Below are 12,050 nucleotides of genomic sequence, written 5' to 3'. Positions count from 1 at the left end.
AAAAAATAGCTGTTTTGTCAGATAAAAAATAGCTGTTTTGTCTGTCTGTTGGCAGACCCCAAAGCAATCGCCATACTGCCTCCTTGATGCCAACTGCTCTAGTGGTTGGAAGAGTGAGGTGCTTGCCTTTCAGTCTTCTGTGGCTAGAGATGGCGACATGACACATTTAGCAAATGAAACTTATTTGGAATTCTGTTGGTAGGCTTCTGGGAAATTTTTGCTTTTCTGATCAAAAAGTCAGATACAGGGGCATCTGGATGACTCAATCAGTTATGTGACTGCCTTTGGCTCAGGTCATCATCTCAGGGTCCTGGGATCGAAGCCTGCATTGGGCTCCCTGCTTGGCAGGGAGTCTGCTTCTCTCTCTCCCTCTCTCTCCTTCTGTGCTCTCTCTCTCTCTCTCAAATAAATAAATAAATAAATAGGAAAAAAAAAAAAAGATCAGCTGCAGCAGCCCTTTCCTCTTCTTCCAGCCTGAACACAGACATGTAGCAGGGGGGCTGTGGGAAGAGGAGAGTCCTCTTGCAGCTACAAGGTCACAAACATGGGTGAAAGTTCCAGAGAATCATCAGGACAGTGGTGCTGCCTAATGTCATGGAGCCATTGAGCGAATTCTAGGACTACTTGTGTCCAGAATTCTTGGATTACAAATCAAATAAAATCTCCATTTTTAAAAAATTTACTTTTTGTAAAAACTTCTAAATGACCACATTTCTAACTGATACAATAGACGTGCAACTGGATCCCTGGGTCTCCAGGATCATGGCCCGGGCGGAAGGTGGTGCTAAACTGCTGAGCCACCCGGGTTGCCCTGTTTCAAATATTTTCTTTTTTTTTTTTATTTTTTTTATTTTTTCTTTTTTCAAATATTTTCAATAAGGAAGTATTTGTGTATGAATCAGGTAATTAACAATTTTTAAGATACATAGCAACAAAATCTATTTTTTTTTAGACGGGTGTGGGGGTGAGGGACAGAGAGAGAGGGAGAAAGAGAAGCCTATGGCAGGCTCCCCATCCAGCATGAGCACCACATGAGGCTCGATCCTACAACCTTGAAATCATGGCCTCAGTGGAAATCAAGAGCCAGAGGCTTAAAGGACTGAGGCCCCCAGGTGCTCCAACAATAAAACCTTTTTTAGAGATTTAATTTTGAGATTATAGCCAAATATAAAAGAAAAACATGTCACAGTTTCAGCACAGATATAAACATTGTCTATTTGCTCTCTTTTTTTTAACTAATTGATTTTATGTTTTAGGAGTTTTAGGTTTACAGAAAAATTGAGAAGAGAGCACAGAAAATTCCTATATGCTACCCCCATCTTCCAGTTTCTCCTATTTTTAACGTCTTACATTAGTGTAGTACATCCCTGACAATGAACGAACCAGTATTGATATACTATTATTAACTAAAGTCCGTAGTTCACATCAAGTTTCACTCTTTGTGTTGTACAAAGAATCCCATGAGTTTGAACAAATGTATAAAGACATGTGTCCACTAGTGGAGTGTCATACAGATGAGTTTCACTGCCCTAAAAATTGCCTGTGCTTCACCTACTCATCCCTCTCCTCTTCCTTGCCACCATCTAACCCTTGGGCAGCCACTGATCTTTTTACTGTCTCCATAGTTTTGCCTTTTCTGGAATGTCAAATAGTTAGAAACATACAGTGTGCACCTTTTCAGATTGGCTTCTTTCACTTAGTAATATGCACTAATCTTCCTCCAGGTATTTCATGGTTAGCAAGCTCATTCTTTTTAGCATGAAACAATCTTCCATTGTCTGGATGCACAATGTATTTATCCCTCCCCCTACCAGAGGACATCTTGGTAGTTTCCAAGTTTCAGCAACTATAACTATAGCTGCTATAAATATCTGTATGCAGGTGGACACGAGTTTTCAACTCACTTGAGTGTGAATACCAAGAAGCATGATTTCTGGATGGTATGGTAAGGGTAGGTTTAATTTTGTAAGAAACTGCCCAGCTGCCTCCCAAAGTGGCTGCACCATTTTGCGTTCCCACCAGCAATGGATGACAGTTCCTGTGGCTCTGTCAACATTTGATATTGTCAGATTTTTGGATGTTAGCCATTCTAATAGGTGTGCAGTGGTGTTTCCTTGTGGCTTTAATTTGAGGTTGCCTCATGACATATAATGTTGTGCATCTGCTCATATGCTTATTTGCCATCTGTCTCCTTCCATAAAATGTGTAACCGGCTGACAGCTGGGGCTTCTGGTCCCTTGAAGTCCGATAAGATTTATTAATCCCCTTATTCTAAGCTCTGTGAAAGTGCTAATTCCTCTTTGAGAGAAATATAAACTAGATTAGACAAGGAAAGTCTGATAGAAGTGAAGGAATTTTTTTTAAAGATTTTATTTATTTATTTGAGAGAGAGCACAAGCCAGGGGGAGAGGCAGAGGGAGAGGGAGAAGCAGACTCCCTGCTGAGCAGGGAGCCTGATGAAGGACTCCATGCCAGGACCCTGGGATCATGACCTGAGCTGAAGAAGGCAGATGCTTAACCGACTGAGCTACCCAGACACCCCAGAAGTGGAGACATTTCTAATGCTCAGCACCCAATCCTGGCCCTCCTCTGGCACTCCCTGTGCATAGCACCATCCACTTGGGTACCAGAGCCCTCAGAGCCACCCTCACCTCCTTTCCCCTCATCCTTGTATTCAAGGTGTGGTCAATTATACCTCCAGAATACTTCTCAAATCCACTCGTCTCCAGTGCCACCCCCACAATCAAAACAATAACAACCTTGTTCAGGACATATTTTTTTCTCACCTGAATTACTACAAGTAAGACAATAGCTAGATTCAACATGCAAATCTCTTCATGTCACCCTCCTGCTTCCAGAATATGTAAAACCCCTAACATGGTCCCTGCTCCACAACTACACCTCCCCACTCCACTCACCGCGGCCTGATTTAGTCCCTCCTTTCCATGTCCCTCAGACCCCAGGCCCTTTGCAAGTGTAGTTTCCTCTACTTAGAATCCTTCCTTGCTTCAATACCTGAGGACACCTAATCAGTATGCATAACTCAGCTCAAGCAAGTGTCACTTGACAAGGAAGCTGACTCCCTGAGTGGGACAAGGCTCCCTCTTACAGCTCAGGCTCCCTCTCCGGTGGGACTCCTGTCACAGCTGCAATTTTGTAAAGCTTGTGTGATTAATGTAGTGCACTTTCACCATTAGACAGTGAACTCTATGAAATTGGAGATTTTGCCTGCTTTTGCTCATCATTTTGTCCCCAGTGCTTAATACACTGTCATACTCATGGTAGGCACTCAATAAATATTTGCTGAATGAACGAGGGAGTAAATGAATCACTTCTGCCTAGAATTCTACATACAGGACTGAGCCTCTCGGCTGCTGGAAAATACAGGTAAACCACCACCCCAAGGGCAGCTGGGTAGCTCAGTCGGTTAAGTGCCTGCCTTCAGCTCAGATCATGATCCTGGGGTGGAGCTCCACATCGGGTTCCCTACTCATTGGGGAGTATGCTTCTCCCTCTGCCTGCTGCTGCTCTTCTTGTGTTCTCTCTCACTCTCAAGTAAATAGATAAAAATACTTAAAAAAAAAAAAAAAACACTGCAAAATGTGAGCGACTCTAAAACACATAAATCCTATTAAACTCTGCTATGAAGAATGGCTTTTGGCTTTCTGTGAAAGGATCCAGTACAACCAAATACAGTTTCTTTGTCTCAGCACACAACTGTACCTGGAATCTAGCGCATACTTTACATCATCACCGTTTCCTCAGAGCTTAAGGAAAGCTCTCAGTATTCCAGATGTCAACATTTGGGCACATTTGTAAGATCTGCATCTCTGCACCCTACCATATGACCAGCAGGAGGGAAGTTCCTGGGTTTGGCTCTGTCTGCCTCCTCTTGCATATGGATGATGTGGACATATGATGAGTACAGATGGGCGCCTCTATTTCTTCCAGGAACTCACAGCTCGTCTCATCCAGGACAGGGCATGTGTTAGGAGAAAGTCTGGACCAGAACCTTCCTGCTGAGTCATCTGTCCTAAGACTTAGGAGCAAATCCACTAAGACAGGGCCAGTTGTGTGTGTGTGTGGCGGGGGGGCTTTGAAGAACCAAAGAATACTCTGGGTGGCTGCTCCTTTTCGTGTTCCTTCTCTATAAATTCCTCCTGCGAAAGGGGAAGGTCTGACCCTTGGTCCTGTCTGTGGCCATGATTGAATGGACCGCAGGGGGACATGTGACCAAGTGTGGGTAAATGATCTTCCTGGAACTGGGGGCTGGCATTGAGATTCTTGTAGTTGCCATCGAACAGACAAGTCAGAAGGCCGTGGAGTCAGGGCTGGTGTGACTGTTTCTTCCACGTGCACAGAGAGGTGGGGCAGGCGGACAAGCAGAGAGAAAGAGGGAAGACAAGGGACCGTTTGCTCCACATCCCCGGTTCTGGGCCTTTATGAGGCCTGGCTCTGTTTCCCATCCCAGTATTCAAGAGAGCCCTGCTTCCTTCCATAGATGCTAATTTGCACTTGAGCACTTCCTTGGCAGATGCCTGTTCCCTGTGAGCAGATACAGAGCAGGCGGGGAGGAGGGCCGTGCTGAGAGGCCTTTCAAGGAAGAAGCTCCAGTTCCCCCGACAGAGTGGACGGCGGCGCGCAGGTGGCACGGGAAGAGGACACCAACGTCGGCCCAATGCTTATTCGTACCCAGTCCCGTGCCCGGAACCTCCTGTTTATCAACTCTGTTTCGAATTTCAAGAACCTTATGCTGCGGATCTTATTATCCTTGTGTGGCCGACAAGGAAACAGGGGCTCGGAGAGGTCATGCCACGTCCCAAGGTCACACAGCTAGTAGGCGGCACGGAAACAGAGAGGGGGGTGGCATCAGAAACAAAGACGGGGACGCCTGGGGGGCTCAGTGGTTGAGCATCCACCTTTGGCTCAGGGCATGATCCTGGCGTCCCAGGATCGAGTCCCGCGTGGGGCTCCCTGCATGGGGCCTGCTTCTCATCCCTCTTCCTATGTCTCTGCCTCTCTCTGTGTCTCTCATTAATAAATAAATTCTTTAAAAGAAAGAAAGAGAGAAAGAAAGAAAGAAAGAAAGAAAGAAAGAAAGAAAGAAAGAAAGACAGTGCCCCCAGGGGCTCTTGCCTAAAAGCCCGATGGACTGACCAGAAGTGGATGGGGACAGCTGGGTGGCCACTGTCTCCCTGTCCAGGAAGGCAGTGGCATGTCTCTCTTGTCCTGGGAAGGCCTGACCGTCATCTGTCCAGGCCACACGATGCCTCAGTCACTGCCCCGTGCGGAATTCCTTCTCTGCTCCTCAGCCCCGGGTCTTTCCTCCTCTGACATGACAGGTGCAATTACCTCGGAGCCCTCGTAAGCAGATGCCTGCGTGACCGTCACTCAGTCCAGGGGAGGTCTGTGCTCAGTGTCCTTGAGGGCCTGGCACGATTCCCACTGGGGTGTCGGGGAAAGGGGGCGGGGGAGGGAAGTGGAAGGTGTGTGTTCTGGGGACAGAGCAGCAATCTTTTTGCTTTTCCCTCCTCGTGGCTTGTCTGCAATCTCCCACCTCAGGCACTACATTCTCTCAGGAGCCGGAGCTGATGGCGCTAGAAGTCGCCCTTCTGTATGCACAGCACAAGCATGGTTTCCATGGGAACGACGCAGAAGGAGGATGCTGGCATTCTGGGCTCTTTGTGGCCTTGGATAAACAATGGACTGGATGCTTCTGAGAAGCCCAGAACCTTCTCTCTACCTTCTCCAGCACTGTTTACAGCCCCTCCCACCGCACATGCAAAAAAGCCAGTGAAATGAAAAATTAAGTCAATTTGGTCTTCAGCATGTCAAAAAAAAAAAAAAACCCAAATCTGTGCTTATTTTTATAAACCGAGTATGTGTGGGTTTTAAAAACTCATATCCATCAAACCCACGTAAGAGTACAAGGAGTCCTAGGAGAGAATTTGAATGAGGGCCACTGATATTCGTGCAGACAGTTGACACCTGGTCTGCCCAGGCACTCCCTGATCTCTGTGGTGCTGCCCCTCAGCTAAGGACTCATCAATCATTCATTCATTCATTCATTCATTCCATCATCCCTTAGGGAGCACCCAGCCAGTGCCAGATACTGTACCACAAAGAACATGTACGGAACTCATGACTTAGTAAGGAAGACACACAATGGGAAAATATAAGTTGCAGGGGATTCAGACCTAAGGCAGGAGGGATTTAAGCAGCTCCAGCCCCACGTTATAACTGGACCATTAGGGGGTCTGCCCTTTGCTTCCTGTCCTGGTGACTCTTGAGTACATTGGTCCCATAGCTGGAGGAGAATGATCTTTCTCTTTCCAGATTTCCTCATAAGGACTGGAACCTGCCATTAAGCCCCTGTGTTTCCAGTACCTTTCAGCTCACTTCTCAGTACTGCGCAGAAAGATTCTGGGCTCTGAGTCAGGAATCTGGGTGGAATTTCAACCCTGTCACTTACCAGCTGGGCGAGCTGTGGGTCTGAGTGTCCTCGTCTATAAAACGGGAACTCTCTCATCAAGATTTCCATGAGGTTAAATGAAGTAGTATCTGCAAAGTTGCCGGCACAGTGTTTGGCATATGGGAAGAGGTAAATAAGGATCGGTCCCTTCCTTTCTACTTTTTAGACCCCACCCACCCACTTCCAACTTCCTGCCAACTGCTTGCCTGGCTCCCCACCTGGAACAGTTGTCATCTGGGAACCAACTTGACAACCAGATTGCACTTTCCTTCCACTGACACCCCTCCGCCGTGCAGCAGAGAGGTACCCCCAGCCTCTGGTGGACCCCACAGGTAGACTGCTTCTTGCATGTTAGCACTCACCCCTCCATCCTGCCTCGGTCCTCTCTGCTCTCTTTTGTTGCAAGAAGATGTGCAAGTATGAGGTTCCTGTGGGGGAAACCTGGTAAAATATAACGGGAGCGACAATAAAGTATGTCGAGAAGGCAGAGCAACCTAGCAAAAGTAAGTTGATGTTCTTCCCCTTTGTGAATTCAGTTGTGTTGATAACTTATGTTTGTCCAATGCCTTAATTGATCCTCCTGTTCCACTTCCCTTGGTGTCGGTTCTCCGTCTGTTACAAGGCCTTTAACTCAACGTGTACAAAGTCCTTAATTTTAAGAGAAAGCCAAAGCCCCACTGAAGTCACTTCTGGTCTCCAAAAGGGCTTGGTGTTGGGATCAGGGCTGCAGTCTGTGAGGCAGCACAGGGAGCCTCGTGTGAGGTGTGATCTCCAGCCCCCAAATCTCTCTCCTCACCAGCTGTCCTAGTGTCTAGCATTTCCGAATGAGACGACTGCCCTTCTGCTCCCCCTATTAAAATGTCTTGGCTCTGGCAAATTCAAGTAGATGAAGTTGGCATGGGAGGGTGAGCAGGGCCAGCCCGGGGCCTCCCTAGGGAGCATGTGGCAGTTCAGATGGCTTTGGTGACCCATCCCTTTCTGGGGTACTGTTCCATCAGCGGGGAGCCTGGACCCAGGGAGCAGAGGGCTCCATCCCGGTGGAGGAAAGGGTGGACACCCAACCACCTCACTCTGAATGGGAGGACACAGCTTAGTACAGACCGTGTTCATGTTTGACCATTCAGGACAGAAGCTAGGCGAGGGGACCTCTGAACTCCCTGAGGTGGCCCATGAGTGTCTTGAGGCCAGGAAAGCTAGTGTGAGGGAAAAAAAGGATACATGGGAGCCCTCAGCCAGGGCAGAGGGACAAACTCCTGAGCTAGCCAGGGACCCAAAGTCTAGGTGAGCCTGAGCCGGGTGGTGGTGGGGAAGGCTGAGCAAAGCAGAAACCAAGGCCGATCTCCTGCTGTGTCACTCTCCTTAAGGAACTGAAGCAGGGATGGCCAATAGGGTCATAAGAAGGTACTGCAAACCGAGTGGCTTAACAACAGATGTTTATTTTATTAGTTTCAGGAGTAGAATTTAGTGCTGCATCAGTTGCATTTAACACCCAGTGCTCACTACATCACGTACCCTCCTTAATGTCCATCACCCAGTTACCCCATCCCCGCCAGCAATCCTCAGTTTGTTTCCTAGAGTTAACAGTCTCTTATGGTTTGGCTTCCTCTTAATTTTCATCTTATTTTATTTTTTCTTCCCTTCCCCCATGTTCATCTGTTTTGTTTTTTTTTTAAATTCTACATGAGTGAAATCATAAAACAATAGATGTGTATTGTATCCCAGTTTGAGAGGATGGAAATCTGAGATCAGGGTGTCTGCAGGGTTGGCACCTTCTGGGGGCCGTAAGGAAGAGGCTGCTTCATGCCTCTCCCCTAGCTTCTGGTCGTTCCCGACAATCCTTGATGTTTTTTTTTTGACTTACAGGTGGATCTTTCCAGTCTCTGCCTCTGTGTCTCCCCATATGTCTGTTGTTAGGATACCAGTCATATTGGATTAAGGGTTCATCCTGCTCCAGTATGACCTCTTCTTAACTAATTCTATCTGCAATGATCCTATTTCCAAATAAGGTCACTTCCTGAGATACTGGAGGTTCAGATTTCAACATATGAGTCTTGGCTGGGGGAGGGGGGGACTTGATTCAACCATAACACCCACCTTTCCTCTTCCTGGTTCATTGGGGGTTCTAACTGAAGCAAGCATGTACCCAGCAGTCAGAAGGAAATGTAGGTGGGGACTCAGGCTCAATGAGTTGGGAAAGGCAGGAGATGAAGAGAACTGTATTGCCTATCTTTGATAATTCAAATGCATCCTTTCCCAAAGAAGCTCGGACGGATTGGCTTTGAACATTTGAATTATTAGACTTCCTTATAATTAATATTGACCTTGTATATGATTAATACTGTTGTACTTCAGGAGTACCTGGCTGGCTCAGTCAATAGAACATGGGGCTCTTGATCTCCGGGTTATGAGTTCAAGCCCCACGTCGGGCTTAGAGTTTACTTAATAAAAAATAAAAATAAAAATCAATAATGCTGCACTTTAGCACTTCTCTGTGGGACTCGCCTCATCCCCAGTGTCTTCAGATACAGAGTTTGCTGCTGCCTTATGAGAGAAAGTCATTTCCTGTAACCCACTGTCCCCTCATTCCCAAATTATAAAGGTTCTTAGTGGCAGGCAACGGAACCCATATCTGGATAACTTAAGAAAGAAATTGAGGGACACCTGGGTGGCTCAGCAGTTGGGCGTCTGCCTTCAGCTCCGGGCATGATCCTGGAGTACAGAGATCCAGTCCCACATCAGACTCCCTTGATGGAGCCTGCTTCTCCCTCGGCCTATGTCTCTGCCTCTCTTTCTGTGTGTGTCACTCATGAATGTATAAATAAAATCTTAAAAAAGAAAGAAAGAAAGAAAGAAAGAAAGAAAGAAAGAAAGAAAGAAAGAAAGAAAGAAAGAAATTGAGTGGAGGCATTTCCTCCCTTGCCTCTGACACTGTATGGACACACTTGTTTTCCAGATGCTGGGGAGTGCCTGAACCCCAGAGGGTAAGCACATCTGAAGCTACAGAGAGCTACAACCAGATAGAGTTTCCAGGGGCAGTTGTGGAAACGCCTGGTGTCCGGGCTGGAGAGGCCCAGTGGGGCGCCTGAGCCCAGGGGCAGGGAGGGGGAGGCCTTCCTCTTCTCTGCTGCTTGCTTCTCCTTCCCCAGGAGCCCACCAGCTCTCCAAAGCTGCAGACTGTGTCTGACTTTCTCAGTATCCCTGACAGAGACTGGGCCCAGGCTGAGCACAGAGCAGAAGCCCTGGGAACGCTTTCTGATCCATCTCAGGTGGCTTCCCACCGCTTCCTCGCCCTGTCCTGCGCCTCCCCAGCCGGGTCCCTAAGCGCTGCGGTGTGAAGGCTCCGTTAGAGCAGCCCATACCTTCAGCCCTGGGGCTCCCTTTCAGGGCGAGTTCCTGACACTTGAGTGCTTTCTTCCCCAACCCCCTCTCCAATCATTCATTGTTCTGGTTGCAAATGAAGGAGCAAAGCCGGCAGCGCTTAGGGAAGGCGGCTGGGCCCCGCTCTTGACACCTCCCTCGCAGAAAAGCATTTGACAACCGGTTCCCATGGCAACGGGCTTTCTTTGAAATAATTTCTTGTTCGGAGTGCCAGGCCCCCGCCTTTCTCTTCTTGAGCGAAATGGCCAGCATTGAAAATGAGATGGGATGAGACAAGGAGGGAGCGCCCAGACGGCGGAGCCAGCAGGCCGCAGGGGGCTCTCCTGGCCCTGGACGCACATCTATCTCCCGGGGCCTCCTGAGGGCCACGCTGGTGGTCACCAAAGGGTTAAAAGACGAGGTCTGTAAAAAAGCTGACAGTGGCATCAACAGGCGCTATTTAGAGCAGCATAGTAGCAGCAAGAGCTCTCTAATTTTGGAAGAGGGCCACGTTCCCGCACATTCTGAGCATCAGCTCCGGCCCTGGAACCGGCTGCCTTCCCCCTTTTTGGTTCTTTGTCAATCTTGACACATGGGCAGTGCTTTTCCCTCAGAGAAGAGCTGTCCCTGGCCCCTGCCCCCTATCTTTGTCTCCACAGTGGGGAGCAGTGACAGACCCAAACATGACTCCTGTTACACGTGGAGGTGCCCCTCACCCCCAATCTTAGGTCAAAGCCCAGGACCTTCAGATTGTGACCTGGGGAGACAGGGCCTTTCAGGAAGTCCAAACAAAGCTATCTGGCTGGGCCCGAATCCCATCTGAGTGGTGTCTTCATAAGAATAGGAAATTTGAACACACAGAAGAGACACGAGTGGTGTGCAAGCACATAGCAAAGGCCGTGTGAGGACACCGAGAGAAGACAGCCATCAGCAAGCCAAGGAGGGAGGCCTCAGGAGAAAACAAACCTGCCAGCATGTGGATCTCGGATTTCTAGCCTCCAGGGCTGTAAGAAATAGATGGTTAAGGTGCCCAGTCGGTGGTACTTGGTTATGGTGGCCCAAGCACATGCATGACTTCCCTCTGGGTTGCAGACTTAGGAAAGTCAACCTCAAATCATTCTGCTTTACAGTCCAGTTCAGAGAGGGATGGGGACCACCAGGTGCACCAGCTCGTTCACTGCCTTCACTGTAGGACATGATACACTTGTGTTTTGACATGGCTAAAGGTCTTTCTTCTCCCTGGAGGCAGCATCCTGTGACGTTGTTGATGAAGGCCCAGCCATCCACCATTCACAGCAAAAGGAGGCAAAAAGGCAGGTCTGAGGGACTCAGCTTAGGGAGGCCTGGACCACATAAATGGTCGTATCCTTGGTTCTTCCACGTACCCACCTCTCCCATATATTTAATGTATGTGAAATCACATGATGGGGTTCCTGAAGGCTGGGATGCTATCTTTTTCCCCTTTGTACCCTGGCCACTGGCACTGTACTTAGCATGAAGACACTGAGTAAGTGGTTCTGAATACATGAGTGGATCTTCTTCTGGCCAAGAGAAAGAAAATTGGTGGTATTGGGGCACCTGGGTGGCTCAGTGGTTGAGTGTCTGCCTTCAGTTCAGGGTGTGATCCTGGGGTCCTGAGATTAAATCCCATATCAGTCTCCCTGAAGGGAGCCTGCTTCTACTTCTGTCTCTGCCTCTCTTTCTGTGTCTTTCATGAATAAATAAATAAAATCATTTAAAAAGAAAAGAAAAGAAAATTGATGATCTTTTGTTCCTAATCTTTTGGGGTTTTTTGTTTTGTTTTATGTGTTTTTTGTTTTTATAAGAGAAGAGAAAGGCTTAGGGAAGTGAAATGGCTTGCCTAAGGCACCAAGAGGCAGAACCAGCACTAAAACCAAGATCTCCTGGATCTCAGCTCAGGAATCTTTCTGCTCTGCCATTTAGTAAGCCTAATGCACGGCTCACTGTGTGTACACCCGCTTCAGGAGGACAAGAACAACACCTATATTTTCAGTCAAGGATTGTCTCAGGAACAGCAAATGAGTGTGAACATATTTGTTGTATCTCAAAGGACCTACTATTACTCTGTGTACTTACCAGGAGTTACCAGTTCCATCTTTGCATTCCCTTCATTCAAACTCTTACTGACCACCAATGTCCATAGTTGCAAGCGAAGAGATTGCATATAGTAAGCTCTCAGTACAGTTAAGAAATGAATTAG

The sequence above is a fragment of the Canis aureus genome, chromosome 24 (assembly GCF_053574225.1).
Source record: "Canis aureus isolate CA01 chromosome 24, VMU_Caureus_v.1.0, whole genome shotgun sequence".
NCBI lineage: Eukaryota > Metazoa > Chordata > Mammalia > Carnivora > Canidae > Canis > Canis aureus.
Note: the sequence above shows the minus strand (reverse complement) of the source record.